This window comes from Pogona vitticeps, chromosome 4 (genome assembly GCF_051106095.1).
Source record: "Pogona vitticeps strain Pit_001003342236 chromosome 4, PviZW2.1, whole genome shotgun sequence".
In the NCBI taxonomy this organism is placed as follows: Eukaryota; Metazoa; Chordata; class Lepidosauria; order Squamata; family Agamidae; genus Pogona; species Pogona vitticeps.
Window position 1 is genome coordinate 138888279 of NC_135786.1, and position 16514 is coordinate 138904792.

Below are 16514 nucleotides of genomic sequence, written 5' to 3' on the forward strand. Positions count from 1 at the left end.
GAACAACAGGAAGGGAGGACCTTGAGTGTAGGGGTCATGAAATGAGAAGGCTGATAGTTTATGTGGTCACAAGTAATTAGGATAGCAAATTATCCTGATGGACGACTAGAAGAAGAAGACCTTACACGGCCCCAGGAGGACTCTCTTTTATTAATCTTACAAGCTCACAGATAGTTGATAGTATGCAGATAGTTGAAAGTGTTCAGATAGGACAATGGTTCCATAATGCCATGAGGATTGGCCCAAAGAAAGGCTTTGAAGTTAGCTCTCTATCACTATGAGAAAGAGGAAGAATGGGTAGCCACGCCTCCCGGAAGCAGCCGCATCTTGCTAGGAGAGTAAGCCCTCACTACAACAACAATGTGGCTTAGCAACCTTGGGGAGGGCACTCCCACACTTGAGAAGCAGGGGGAAATGATTGTTAAGAGAGTCACACATACAACTTCGGAACTAGAAAAATACAGGACATGCTCCCCACTGACACCCAGTGTTAAAGGTAAAGCACGTAAGACTGCATTTTTTTCAGCACTGACAACCCAAGCAAGACATGCGGGGAACTGAAGTATTGGGATTGCCACTGCATGCAGTGGTAATCCCAATACTTCAGTTCCCCGCATGAACAGAGCTTGGAAACATTGGCATTAACTCTAATGCATTAATGTTAAATTGAAAATAAATGAGCAACACTCATCTTTTTAATAAAAGCTATGAAATGAATTCACTGTGTTGATATTTGATTGCTCATTAATTTGGTCACTTGTAAGCTTAAACATCTGTACAGTGGTGCCCCGCATGACGACTATAATGTGTTCCTTTAAAATCTCTGTACAGTGAAATCTTCATCTTGCAAAAATAAAAAACCCATTGGAATGTATTGAAAACCGGTTAATGCGTTCCAGTGGGGGAAATACCTGCTCGTCCAGCAAAGATCCTCTATAGGGCAGCCATTTTGCGATCCCTGTCTTGCAGAAATAGGTCCGGAAAACAGCGGGGAGCCTTTTTGCGAACCGCCGATCAGCTGTTTTAAATTGTCATCCAGTGAAAAAACAGTTCCCAAAGCAGGGACCAAATCGACATAAAGTGAAAAAAACCCATAGGAACCATCATTTTGTGATCGCTATAGCAATTGCAAAAAAGGCATCGTCAAGCGATTTCGTCATTTAACGGGGTAAGCGTCTAGCGGGCACCACTGTATTACTAAAAATGGCCAACCCTCCTTCCCATTTGCTGAGGGGAGGGCCTTCTCTTGGTCCCATAGCCATTGTAGGCATATTTGGTCAGGACTCAAGAGCAGGCATTTTTGGTAGTTGCCACTAGTCTATTGAATTCTTTGCCTCATGAGACCAGGATGTACCTCTTCTTGCAGTCCTTCTGACAGCAACTGAAAACCTTCCCTTTTTAAATTGGCCTTTGACGTCCAAAGGCACTTGCAGGACTGTAATTTTTATTAGTTTTAGTTTTCATTATCAGTTGTTTTTAATTTGTTTAAATTTGCTTTAATGATGTTTTTATCACTGTTCAGGTTTAATCCTATTTTAATTTTAATATTAACATGTCATTTTTAGCTGTTGTACATCACCCTGAGTCCCTTCTCTGAAAGATCAGACATAGATAAAGTAAAATAAAATAACACAAAACATTAATCATTCCAACTGATACACAGGTATTCTTTAAGGATTAAAGTTACAACTTTTAAAATGCTATTTTCAAAATGAACAAATTAAAATTGTGAAAAGGTCTAAAGTTTTATAAGTTCTATTGTTACTGAGCTGCTGCAATAACAATTAAGTCTTGAAGACAGTTTTCCTAGCCTTAGGACACAAATTCAGATTAGTGAAAATAAAGAATTAGGTGTGCATTTTCAGCAAATATGCACTGCAAAACAAAACACAAAAGGTCTAATTTTTTTGTCATATGATTGTCTCAAATTTTTACACATTGTATCAACATCATCATTATAACTACGTTCTTATTCTTGGGGGGGAAATCATTAAAAAGAAGAACGTTCTTATTTTTCCCCAATAGGATGCAATGGAAATCAACAATTTCTACAGAATCTTTTAAATAGTTAAAAAGGATGTTTTGTGGATCCATAGGAAACTTAGAAAATTATGCATTAATTAATTAACACATGTGAAGAAATTGTTACCCATGTAATACTACTACTCAGAATTTACTGACAAATTATAAACCTACTGACGTTGAAACTAATCAGCTGTCTAAGTGATACAAAGTGAAGAGTTTTTAAAGAACTCAAATGTGAGATTGCTGATCATCCAGCAAGTAATACTACACACCCCTGTGTTTGGCCTCTACACCAGGGCACTGGAAAACAATCAACATGGCACCCTTTCTGAAATAGATTCCTAGGAAATTATAAGCCAGTTAAGTTTAACCTTTGTTCTGGATAAATTGATGTAAAGCATTTGTAATACTAAAATTATTATGAAGAAGAATCAACATGACTTTGGCAATGTGTGAGTTCTGTCTCACTAACATTTCAGAGTATCAATCCTCACACAGATAGGGATCACCCACTAAATGCTGTTGCTTAGATTTTCAAAAGCTCCTATCCAAAGCTCTTAAGCAAATGTAACATTCAAAGGATAAGAAGAGAGGTTGTGTTATTCATGGGAAACTAGCCAAAAAACTGAGGGAAAGCATAGGAATAAAGAGTCGGTCATCACAAAGGGATGCTGCAAACAGTAGGGAAGGGTAATGGGTCTCAAAATGGCATGTGAGCAAGTGCAAAGTAGTGGGAAAATTAATAGTAAACCTATTGTCACATACATGCTGGCGTCCACAACTATCAGAGCTAGAGATGGATACAAACTGCCAGTTCAATGGTTTGTGCTAGATTGTTTATCAGCCAAACAGGTTTTGGTGCTTCCCACTCAGAGCCAGTAGCCTGGCTTCCCTACTATGTCTTCTCTAGGTGCTGCCTCAGAGTGCATGCCTCTTGCAGGAGGCAGGGCTTTGAAGCCCCTAATACCCGTTTGGCCAAAAAGCTAACTGGCACGAACCACCAAATTGGCAGCTCATGTCCATTTCTAATCAGAACCGTTTAGTGATGAACTAGGAAAGGGAGCTGGAGGTAAGGCGGTGAAAAGTTCCATGAAAAAGTGTGTGGCGGTTTTGAAGAAGACAAATTCTTTACTGGAGACAGGGATGGAAAATGAAATCATCAACATCAGATTTCATTCATGTAAATCTATGGTGCAACGTCACTCAGAATTCAATAAATAGTTTGATCTCTATGCCCCAAAACAAATATCAGAGGGCTGGGAAAGGTGCAGAAAAGGACAACCTGGATGATCATGAGCCTGGAACAATTCCTCTATGAGGAAATGGTAGAAATACTGAGGGTTCCTTAGACTGAAGAAAAAGTGAGTAAGGGAAGGGCATGTACATAGAGTAACTACACATGCTGTGGGAAAAGCAGACGGAGAGCTGTTTCATACAATTATATACGATTGGAACTAGACGATGAACTTGACAGGTGTTAAATTAAACAACGGGTTATTAAATTTCCATTTCAATTGATTATAAATCCTAGAAGCCCAACACTAAGGTGAAGAAAAACTAGTATGCCTGGTATCTGGAAATTTGACTGAATGGTAGTGCATTGCAAAGGGTAGCCTGTGTGGTGGCAAGGCTGACCCACCTTTGTCGACCCAGTGGGTAGACCAGGTGACAAACACCCTCAAAACCCTTCACTAAGGATGGGGTTGCCATTTAACTTGCGTAGTGTTCACCCTACTCATTAATATTTATGTTGAGCTTTGCATGCACCAATAGGAATTGGCGAGGGGTGGACTTAAGTGGGGTGAAGAAAAGGAAGGGGAGAGAGAAGAGAGTAGGTGGTTGAAAGTGAAGAGAAAAGTTTAGTGGAGAGTGAACAGCATTGACTGGACTGTTAGCACCTGTAACAATAAACAATTTTTACTTGATTCTTAAATGATACGCTGCTGGGACCTCTGCCATTAATGGTGAATAAAGTTGATATAAGCAATTGGTGGCAGCTGAATAGAGACTTTACCACCTGGGTAATCCCTTCTACCAAACTAGAGAAACAGGCAGTATCCCCTTTCAACTGCTACTTCAGCAATGCCACACTTAAGGGCAAAATTTTCCCTGTCCCTTTGTTTAAAAGTAACATTCTTGGTGAAACATACACAGTCTGTTATTTTGGTTATGCCACCTTAACAATGTGTCCCAGCATTGGCCACCAGTATGCCAATGGTACCTTGGGACCACATTTGTTTTTTATTATTATTTGCATACTTATTGTTTTAGACTTAGTATTGTCTTTTAATTATATAAACTGCTTCTTTATACTCATTGTTCTTGGCATTAAATGTTTTCTTTTCATGATGTAAGCCACCATTGTGTACTCATTGTTTTCAGCTTCAGTGATGTAAGCCGCCTTGAGTTCTTTTTAAGGAAAAAGGTGGCGGGGGGGGGAATATTTTAAATAAATAAATTTTCAAAAATAAGAATAACCAGTGTATGAAAAACCTAAATACATTCATTTTTTAAAAAATAAAAAGAATAAGGTTCAATATGACAAGCAATGAAATTCTTATTATACAGCAGAAATCTCGTTTACTTCTCTTTCTTTATATATAAGGAACTCACAGAGAGTTCCTTATAAATATATATAGATGGATGCTTGCTTTTATGTAAGTTCCAACGAAAACACCCTATATTTCCACAGCTTCTTCACAAAAACAGACCTTTCTCAGCACAGCTCTTAACTAACCAATCTTCATGGCCATGTGTATGCACATTCATTTCATCTGGTAGGCCTCTCACAATTTATAAATGGGAATGTTAACATTATATTGAATATAATTTTTATTGTAGAAAAGTCCAGGAAAAAGTTCATTTCAAGCAAATTTTACATTTATGATTTTACACTGATTTTAATTATCTTTGAAGGTGAAAACAAGCTTTCATACATCTTCCTAACTTGAGAGGTTGAATTTTTTAGAGGTGGGAGGAGATTAGGTATGATTAATAAAATATACTCTCGTAAAAATAAAGAGTCTGCCAAGTTCACTGCTGAATGAGTTTGCCAGGCCTGGTTTTTAAACTTGTATCTGTTCTGGTACCATAGCAGAGGGAAAAGAGGAAATGACATTGCAGATAATCTGTCATGAGACATGACAATTTAAAAATCTCATCAACTCTACCAAAATTCAATTGCTTAAAAAGTGCCTCCAACTCCCTTTGTGAATTTTACAGTGATTTTAGGGGGAGTGGAAAGGAAGAGGTAGAATGACCCAATGGAACATAATTAGTTCAAACTTCATCATTTTTTATAATGGCACAAAACATTAAATTGTAAATCTAACCATGTCTAATAAATTAGTACTGTAACACTGAGATTAGCCTCTTAGGAATCAAACCCAGTTTAGCATGACTAAAGAGGCTCTATCAAATATGAATGTTCTAGCTATCTGTCATCGCTCGAGTCTGTCAGCTTTGGATAGTTCTCTGTCATGCCAGAGTTCTGAACGTAATTGCTCATGATGATGCGTTTATTGTGTTTGCAGTCATGGGCATCTAAGTGCACCAGATGACGACCTCGCTGTTTTATCTTAGGTCCACAACCAGTCATTTTCATGAATAAAAAACACTTACTCAACAGCGAATGTTCTAAGCTTGGTTAATTCTACCATGTCAAGCTTGAGAGGTCTGGTTCCTTGTAGTCCAGGGACTTCCTGCCCAAGCTGCAGTTTTCTTGGTGGAAGGGACTTCTGTCACCCCGAGAACTCTTTCAATCTACTCAAACATTTGAAATGCTCTAGATCAGTGGTTCTTAACCTTTTTGAAAGAAACACCCCCTTGTGCCATTGAGGAAGTTATCATCGCCCCCCTCCCCGCTGTGATATCTTATTTATTTATTTATTTATTTATTTATTTATTTATTTATTTATTTATTTATTTATTTATTTATTTATTTATTTATTTATTTATTTATTTATTTATTTATTTAAGACACTTAAATCTAATGACCCCGGAAACAAAATTCAATTCCAAGAAAATGAAATGCCCCCAAAAAGTAACATTTAATGATTTAGTTGCAAGCAAATTTTAAGATACAAAAAGAAATATAAAAAGTGCATAAAAACAAACTGCAATGCAGGAACTAAAAATTTCAAGACGAAAACTGTGAAACTAAATTAAGATTGGAGGGAAATATATATTTATGCAGATTGTAAAAGGGCTGCAGCCATCTTCACAGGTTTGGCTTGCTCCAGCACCCCCCTACCGCCCCCCCTTCTGCTCCAGCGCCCCCACACCGCCCCTTTTCGTTCTACCGCCCCCCTGAAAAATGAAATCGCCCCCTGGGGGGCATTATCGCCCACGTTAAGAACCACTGCTCTAGATGTCACCCACCAGCATTCCCGCAGCGTGACATTATTAATTCCTCTCTTTGTCTGCATCACTGGTTCTTAACCTTTGTTACTCAGATGTTTTTGGACTGCAACTCCCAGAAGCCTTCACCATCAGCTCTGCTGGCTGAGGTTTCTGGGAGTTGTAGTTGAAAAACACCTGTGTAACAAAGGTTAAGAACCACTGGTCTACATTACCTACTTTTTTCTTCCTGTTTTCTTCTTCACCTCCTTATTGGTTGGGGTGGTAAAATCCAATTCCCGTCCAGTAAGTGTTGATGCCAGAAATATGAAGCCTAGTAGTCAGTCTACAGGCTGTTCAAAAGGTGGCGTAAAGGATGTGTCTCTTCTTCTTGTATCGGCTGATGTCTGCAGGGCCTGGTCTCTGCTTTCTCTTCTTATTCCCTCTGAGTGTAAATACACTACCAATTTCATAGCAGTTTGGTACCACTTTAGCTGCCGTAACTCCATCCTATGGAATTCTGTGATTTGTAGTTTAGTGAGTTACTTCTAATTCTCTGCTAGTGAATTTTACTGCATTTCTCTCAACCACAGCATAGAACTCGAAGAATTTCACCAAACTATGTCCCAGAATTCGTTCAGATAGACTCTATCTGATAGAACCACTGCAAGGAAAGAGGCACCAGACAGATATAACTGTATTAGGTAGACAAAGTTCTCTCTTTCCATTTATTTATTTATTTATTTATTTATTTATTTATTTATTTATTTATTTATTTATTTGTTTGTTTGTTTGTTTGTTTGTTTGTTTGTTTATTTATTTATTTATTTATTTATTTATTTATTTATTTATTTATTTATTTATTTATTTATTTATTTATTTGATTTTTACCCCACCCCTCTAGACCATGTCTACTCCGGGCGGCTTACATAGGTAAAAGAGAACAAAATAATATATAAAGTATATAAAATTATAAAATTACAGTTACAATTGAACAAACAATTTGATGAAGATTATCAAGATGGCATGGCATAAAAGGGGAGAAAAATAAGAAAAACTTAATTGGCTGGAGGGAATGCCTGCTTGAATAGCCAAGTTTTTAGCTGGCTTTTAAAAACACCCAGCGAGGGTGCCAGCTGAATTTCTGTTGGTAGGGTGTTCCACAGCCGAGGGCCACCGCTGAGAAGGCCCAGTTTCTTGTTTTTTCCTTCTGGGCCTCCCTCAGCGTCAGACCCATCAGCCATCCCTGCTGGCTATATTGGGTGATTTGGGTAGATCTGGGTGGGAGAAGGTGATCTGCCAAATATTGAGGTCCCAAACTGTTTAGGGCTTTATACATGATCATTAACACTTTGAAGTCAACGTGAAAATGGATAGGCAACCAGTGCAAAGCAGCCAGAGTGGGTGTAAAGTAGTAGAGGAAAGTGTGCCATCCTCTATGAAAGAAAACATCGTAGAAGGCAGTAGTTGCGTGGAGGGTATTTTGATTGAAATAGAACCAACAGAAGGAGGGGCTGGAAGGTCCACCGAAGTATGTCTGGCAGACGAAGAAGGGGTGGAGCTAGACCTGATCATGTGGGAGGAGATAAAAGAGAGTGAAAGCACAGGCATTTTTAGATTGTCAACTGACGGAGAACTAGCAAGATTTAAGGAAAGGGGGGTTCAGACAGATCCCATGCTCTTTTCGGGAGAAATGCCGGGCCTCGCAAAAGAATGCCCTAATCTACAACTGGGAGGGGGATTGTTGCCGGATCCCTTGGTGACCAGAGGGAAGGGACGAGGATACAACCCCCTAGAATGAACGGTAGTGGTGTACCCGCAGAATCACCTTGGTGGACGGAGGGTGATTCGCCCTGGCCCTTCCTACCAACAGAAACCTCCGGAGGGAGATTGGGCCAGGCACCCCTGTTGCAGGACTGTATGTGTGGTACGGAGTACCCCCTTGCGGCCTTTGACGGATCGGGAACATTTTGGGCCAGCTCCCTTCTAGGAGAACCCGAGAGAGGAAATGTGGTGAGACCCCAAAAATACAAGTTGTTAACAGATGACTGTTTATTAGACCCGTTTGATGCTGTTGAGTTCTGTTACAAATAAAAATGTTGTTATAGAAGATCAAGATCAGCCTCCGCGTCTTTTTGCCGCCTTTACCACCAGTGCACCCCCGGCCAAAGATGGATCTTGTCACAGTGGGGGAGATATATTGGTATTTTCTCACCCCACTAAGAAGCCTGGCTGCTGCATTCTGGACTATCTGAAGTTTCTGCGTCAGCCTCAAAGGCAGCCCCACATAAAGTGCATTACAATGGTCTAATCTCGAGATTACGAGTGCATGGACTAGAGTAGTGGGGGGGGCCATCAAGATATGGACACAGCTGGGCAATCCGCCATAGATGGAAATAGGTGGAGCGGACCACGGACGCCACCTGGGTTTCCATGGTAAGCGCCGGGTCCAGATGTATCCCCAAGCTGCAGACCTCACTCTTTGTGGCAAGGGACTCGTCCCTCCAAAGGAGAGGGAGTCACCTATGCCACTGACGGAAGGGCCACCCACCCTCAAGACCTCCGTCTTGTCTGGGTTCCATTCTTTTCAGATAGCCCATCCAGTCCCTTCACAATTAATTTCAACATATCAGTTAATTAATAGCACCCAGACTGACAATGTACTACTAGGAGCAAAGCCTACTTACCACATCTTCCAGGGAGAAAGGAGAAGATAATAAGGAAACAAACTAGAATCAGATTGCTCCTTCTCATTGATGAGACTGGGATGTCTAACAGTCTCTCTGATTCGTCTTCTATATTTTGCACAGTGTTCCCACAGTCACACACCAGCTAATTCAACTGGAATCTTCGCATGTACATCTGTCTAACATCAGGCAGAGTAAAGTAGCCATTTCAAGCAGTAGATTTAACATGCCATAAAACTGGGGGGAGGGGGGGTCATTGAATTTGTTCCCATCTTCTTTTTACATTCAGGAAATGCTACTTGAGGGATTTTCTTCCTCTTCTGCCAGAATAACATGGGTGGACTTGGGGACTATCCACTTTATCTTATATGGGCAGGTAGTGCCTTTTGCTGTTCTGTCTCAGGAGGCAAAATGTCTTATTGTTGGCATAATGTACATATTCTTGTTTCTGTGGGGGGGGTCATTATGATTTCCAACATACAGTGAGCACGAGTCTTTCTATAAATGGGTGGATTTGGTCTGCCACTGCTCTGCAATCACTTATGCATTACTATCAGGTAACCATGCAGGTTTCAACAATTCTGGAACAATGGCCACTTCACACAAAGTGGACACAAGCCCTCCCTTGAAGTGCAGTTCCTCTCCTCCTTCCCCCCCCCCACCAGGGCCCCCACAAAGATCACACTAAAGCCCAGGCCAAGGACTTCAATGCCGTTGGATCAGAGCGCAGTCATCTCAGATAGCGGTAACACTCCTATTCTCTCTTTGAGATGTGTTGGCTTCACCCTTTTATTTGATTACTTTAATCTGGTAATAATATATATTGCAATTTTGCTAATGTATTTTCTGTTTTTTTGTAAACTACCTTATTATCCTTAAAGGCAGAATATAAACTGCCCTGACAGAAATATAGAATATAAACATGTTAATCCAGGGTGGGGATCATGTAGCTCTCTAGAGGTTGTTAGACCGCTACTCCCCGAGTCCCTCAGTCCCAGCTGTTGCCCATGCTGGCTATGGCTGATGGGAGCACTAGTCTTAACATCATCTGCAGGGCCCTATATTCTATGCCCTGTACTAACAAGATATACAGTATGTGGAAGGGACAGGGTGGCACATGCTCCTTTCCACTGCTGTTTGCTCACCTAACCCAACCCAAGTGGCAAGAGTTGTTAGAAGGAGCAAGAGCCACCTACTCTTTCTGCTTCCTAGGTCCCCACTACTGCCAGTCATTTAAGATAAGCAACTGGAAGTCTAATAGTGAGAGCAAGCAGTTGTCATCATCACCTGTCTGCTGGAGCTGAATTGAGAGATATTGCCATGCCCCAGGACAAGCTGAAATAGCTGTCACCCTGAAGATCAGAGAGCAGGAAACAGACAGATCTGACCTGAAGGTCATAGATTACTGGCACATTCTTCCATGCACTCTTCTTAGAAGTAAATGAAAGTGGGATAAGTCTAACACTCTTTTGCAACTTACATTCATTTCAACAAAGCATGGAGGAACTTTCCAGTGATATGCCCATGTTAATTAGCAGCTCCTTAAGTAAAGCCCCACATTGGCTTCCATCATTAATCCTGCAAGTTACTTGTACTCCCAATATATTTGCGTAAATAACCTGAAAACTATGAAAACTGAAAACTCTCTAGATTTTTTTAAAGGAATCATACATAGAAATTAGCAATTGAGTGAGGTCATGTATTCATTGGCCAATACAGGCCAGGAATGCTAATAAAAACACTGTTTTCTTTTTTTAACATCTAACAATACTTTACACTGGTAATTGTATCCAAGAAGAGAGGTTGTACATATCTCATTAGTGTACTAAATATAGTATGCCCTGCCAGATTTCCCGTATTTTCTAATTATTCACCATTTATTAAACTAAATTGAAATGATTGATTCTTCTAGCATGGGCTCTCTCCCTCAAAAGCTCACACAAACTTACAAGAAGCAATGCACCACGCTTCCTTTTCCTCAAAAAAGAAACTAAGTAGGAAAGATGAAGTATGTGGTTCAGTGACTTTGAAATTGGCAATATGATAGCTATATTGTTCTTCGGTGGATGGAAAGTGTTGCAGGAGTAGAGTTATAACTGTATCCTTATTGTCTAAAACTACTCTGTTGCTGGATTTGTGGCAGATGGCTATTTAAGCTGTTTATTTTTCAAGCTATGATGCTCTCTAGGATAGAGTTAAGTATTGGTGGTAGAACAATCCATTTTGCAATTGTCAAGACTGAGCAATAAATTCCACAGAGAGAGAAATTCAGAAAAGGAGACCCTTTTTTGATTTAGAAGGAGGCAGGATCTGCCACAATACATGACAAAGAAAAATGGTTTCAGCAAATCTTAAAGGAGCCAGATACATTTGCTGAACTTGATAAGAGCTGAAAAGTGCATTATTGCAACACTGAAATCACTTCAGAAAGACATCGGGCTAACTCAGAAGGAAGAGTGAACTTTTTATTTTTCCTAGGAAGGCTCTTTGGCCAATGGAAGAAGTCGGTAGCCGGGCAGAGCCAGGATGAATAGCACCATTATCCAGATTGTTCTGTTTCTAGGCTACCCCATCACCTCACAGTCCCCATATCTCTCATCCACCCATCTGCAAGTGACAAGAGAAGGATGGGTGTCCTGGAAACCTCCTGTGGCCCTGCTAGGCCCAAAGAGTTGCTGGATAGTGAAGGCCACATGAAACTAGGCTGAGATGACTATATTCAGGCTACAAGTTCCCCATCCTAGGACAAATGGCCATGACACTGGTCTGTATGGGGTTGAGCACTATGTTTTTAATGTATTTAATGTTGGAGTGTTTTAATTTTGTGGTTTTTATTTTAAATTGTTTTACAAAGCTTATGTTTTAAGATTGTTTTATACAGTTTTGTAAGCCACCCTGATATCCTATAATATAGGGTGGGATGTGTTTAAATAAATACATACATAATAATATGTGACTCCCAGAAAAATTATATTTTTATTTTACTTCTGCAGGCCCATTTAGAGTGAATTAACAAGCAAAGAGGACGTGACTAGTTATAGTGTAAGCCTTGCACCTACGTACAACAGTTGTGCAACAGACAGGGATACGTTCCCTAATCAACTTTTACTTGAAAGCCTAGTTGTGAAAAAAGTTACTCACAATGGTGTTGCGATTATTTCTGACTATTCTTCAAGGAAACAGGTGATTTGCCACATACTGCATTGTAGAAAGCATCAGCACAAATATATCCCTGCTCGATATGACAACCCCCTGACTCTGCCCTAGTTGGTCTGTTTGAGGCATTCAAGTTACCTTTTAATGGAAATATTCAAAGATGGGGGGAGACACTGTGGGGGGAGGGAACCAACTTTGCCTGTACAGTATTTTTCCCCCTCAGAGCTTGGATGGGCAATTCAGAGCCCACCAGATGTCATCAACATCAGACTGCCACTCCAGTCATTAGTCTATTGGATTGACCAAGGTAGATGGAAAGTGTAACCTAATACTAGTGTGAATCACGGAATATAACCCACCTGTGCAGAAAAGAACTTTTCAGAAACATACCCAACATAACAAAACAGCAGCACATACACTCTTTACAGATTCATCACCTGGACATCCAGAATGGTGAGCACAGCATTCTTCCTCTGGATGGTTTCTTACTATATGAACTTCTAGTTTTCTGTCATCAGCAAGTGGCACACATTCTCCTCTTTTATTCTAGATGTATAAAACCATTTTTCTCTGCTCATATATATCTTGGTGCCCCCAAATTGAGACAGAAAGTCTGTTCTTTTCCCTCTGTACACATCTGTAAATTTCTATGGGCTTAACTATGTGTATACAGTGGTGCCTTGCATTACGTTAATTCGTTCCAGCGAAATCATTGTAGAACGAAAACGTTGTAAAGCGAAAACTAAAAAGCCATTGAAACACATTAAAACCTGGTTAATGTGTTCCAATCAGCTAAGAACTCACCGTCCAGCAAAGATCCTCCATAGGGGCGGCCATTTTCGGGTGCCTGTGCAGCGAAAAATGGCTCCTAAACACAGCGGGGAGCCATTTTGAGCACCCGGCAGCCATTTTTGAAAACCCGACGATCAGCTGTTTTGATCGTCGGGAAGTGAAAATCGGTTCCCGAAACAGGGAACCGATCATCGCGCAGCAAAATTCCCCCATTCAAAACGTCGTTTTGCGATCGCAAAAACCTCGTTGTAATGCAGATTCGTCATTAAACAGAGCGCCCCCCTTGCGAGGCACCACTGTATGTATTTTCATTTTTCTGTCTGGATTTTTGGTTTGCCTGCAAGATGAAGCAATCCTTTTTCCTATGACAACCATGTTGTTATGTGCCATAAGGTCAGAACCAATGTATAGTGTGTGTAATAGAGCTTTAAAGATAAGTGAGATGCTTAAGGAGTAGCTTTACCACCTCCACTCCCCCATGAGTTTCCATGGCTGAATAGTCAATTTGAACTCAGGCCTCCTGAGTCCTAGTCCATCACTCTATCCACTACACCATGTATTGTAACCATAATCACACCGAACTATGTGCTGCTAATCTCAAGACTGAACTACTGTAATGTGCTGTCTTGTGAGGCTACCTTTGCACCAGCCAGGCTCTTCAGAGGAACATCCTAGAATGCACATATAACTCCTGTGCTAAAAGACCTGTACTAGTTGCCAGTCTAGTGACTCACATCTAAGGTGTTACTTTTCGCTCAAACCAGGAGAACTGAAGGATCACCTGCTCATGTACAAACTGCCATGGTAGCTACATTTTGAAGGGGGAAGACACAAAGGCTATAATGGATAAACGAAACAAGGTAGGTTTACAACTATACAAGTTCTAGTAAGCATGTGATGTGCCCCTACATGTCCCCAGGTCATTTCACTAGCCCGAGACCCACGACACGTTCCCTCCTTTACACTCCCCCATGAGTTTCCATGGCTGAATAGTCAATTTGAACTCAGGCCTCCTGAGTCCTAGTCCATCACTCTATCCACTACACCATGTATTGTAACCATAATCACACCGAACTATGTGCTGCTAATCTCAAGACTGAACTACTGTAATGTGCTGTCTTGTGAGGCTACCTTTGCACCAGCCAGGCTCTTCAGAGGAACATCCTAGAATGCACATATAACTCCTGTGCTAAAAGACCTGTACTAGTTGCCAGTCTAGTGACTCACATCTAAGGTGTTACTTTTCGCTCAAACCAGGAGAACTGAAGGATCACCTGCTCATGTACAAACTGCCATGGTAGCTACATTTTGAAGGGGGAAGACACAAAGGCTATAATGGATAAACGAAACAAGGTAGGTTTACAACTATACAAGTTCTAGTAAGCATGTGATGTGCCCCTACATGTCCCCAGGTCATTTCACTAGCCCGAGACCCACGACACGTTCCCTCCTTTACACTGCCACCAGTTGACCTCTGTTAACGCCCTCAAATTAGAAAGATTGAGGTCTAAGCGGAGTATAAAGTTGAACAAAATAATTAGTTACAATTCGCTTAAACGTGTTCTTTGCAGACATTAAAGTATTCATTAGATTAATAACTTTTTCACTATTAACTCTCTTAACTTTCTATAAGTTCCACAATTTTAACTGCCTCCTTTAACTCCTAACTCTGCCACACTCTCTAACTACCACAGACTAACTTCTCTGACAGTTAACTGACTGAACTCCCTAAACTTTTCGTCTCTGACTTACCCCTCCCTTCTCTGGCTCCACCTCCCAACAGCTCCCATTGGTGTATGCAAATAACCTATTACATGAGCCAAAGCAGGATGATCGCCACACAGGGTTTCAAGAAGTTTCCTCAACAGTGGTTAAAAAGAACTGAGTAATATGGCAGGATATGCACAATGGGGGAGGAATCTCTTAATGATTTCTCTTAGAATGCTCCAAGAAGCTTCTGTGCATGCTCAGGAAACCCAAATGTGTGATTCAAAGAACTGCTTACCTATTCTTCTCATGAATTATTTTAAATGGCTTTAATGTTTTTATTGTTCTATTATTTCAGCTACTAGTTTTATTATACAGTGGTACCTCACTTAACGACGATAATCCGTTTCAGGAAAATTGCCGTTAAGCAAAAACATCATAAAGCAGGGAAAAAAACCCATTGAAACGCATTGAAACCCGTTCAATGGGTTCCAATGGGGTAAAAACTCACCGTCCAGCGAAGATCCTCCATACGGTGGCCATTTTTGCTGCCTGTATAGCAAGGAATCCATCCCTAAACACAGCAAGGAGCCATTTTAATTACCCAGCGGCCATTTTGAAACTGCCAATCAGCTGTTAGAAAAACGTTGTTTTGTGAAGAATCGGTTCCCGAAGCAGGGAACCGATCATCGCAAAGCGAAATTCCCCCATTTAGACCGTTTTGCGATCGCAATTGCAATCGCAAAAAGATCGTCGTTAAGCGGATTCGTCATAATGTGGGGCAATCGTAAAGCGAGGCACCACTGTATTCATTATTTGTGAACTGCTTTGGGTAGTTTAAAAGAACAGATCTTAGACCATTTTCTTTCTGAGGCAAATAGAAAAAAAAGTTAAGTGATCAATAGCACATATGTACTTTCTTACACTGCAGGTGCTCTTAACATGGGAACTGTAACTGGCTCCATTTGGTCACATGTTGCAAAATCAGGATGAAGCTCTTATTTCTGTTAAATCATGGAAAGCAGGGAAGACTAATTAACAATGCTGTACTCTAAAAATATAATCAAATAAAATATTTAAAATTCCCTAGAGTTCAAATGAGCAGAGAAGCAACAGAGCATAGAAGATAATTGTTTATAACGATTCTTCTATAGGAAAGTTATCCTTATTATCTGTTCCCCAAAGCAGTAAATTGCAGGTTTATTAAAAAAAAAAACACATTTTTTTTGAGAATTGTACATATAATTCACAAATGTTTTTTGTGTTGTTTTTTTAAAGTCCATGTACTGGTAGACATTCTGCAGCCCCAAAAGCTCATCAGTGGCTCTTCAGTAAGAAGACTGTTATTAGAAAACTTCTTTGAAAGACAGCTGCAAGGTGATGGGTGTGTTTTAGGCCTATTGGTTTCTCAATCCCCACCCACTTCATGAAGGAGATGAATACACTAGAAAACTTCTGAGAACCCTCTATATTTTCAGAAATGCCATGATAACTAAGCAGGATTACATGGCACAAACATCAACTTAGAAATGGTTCCATATAAGTAAGAAAAACCACTGTTTGTAAATATTTATAAGAGTATTATTGAAGGCAAAACAAGTGTCTGTTCTAGACTCACTTAAGAATTAATCTATGGTTTGCCATGGCATGAACAAACGTCTAGTAGCGATACTTTCCATTTCCCAGACAAAAGCTTTCGCTTGTGTTTTCAATTAAACATAGTTTAGCAATACAGTAGTATTGTATCCGCTGCATCAATATTCACTGATTCACTTATCTGCTTATACTCTCTCTCTCTCCATATATATG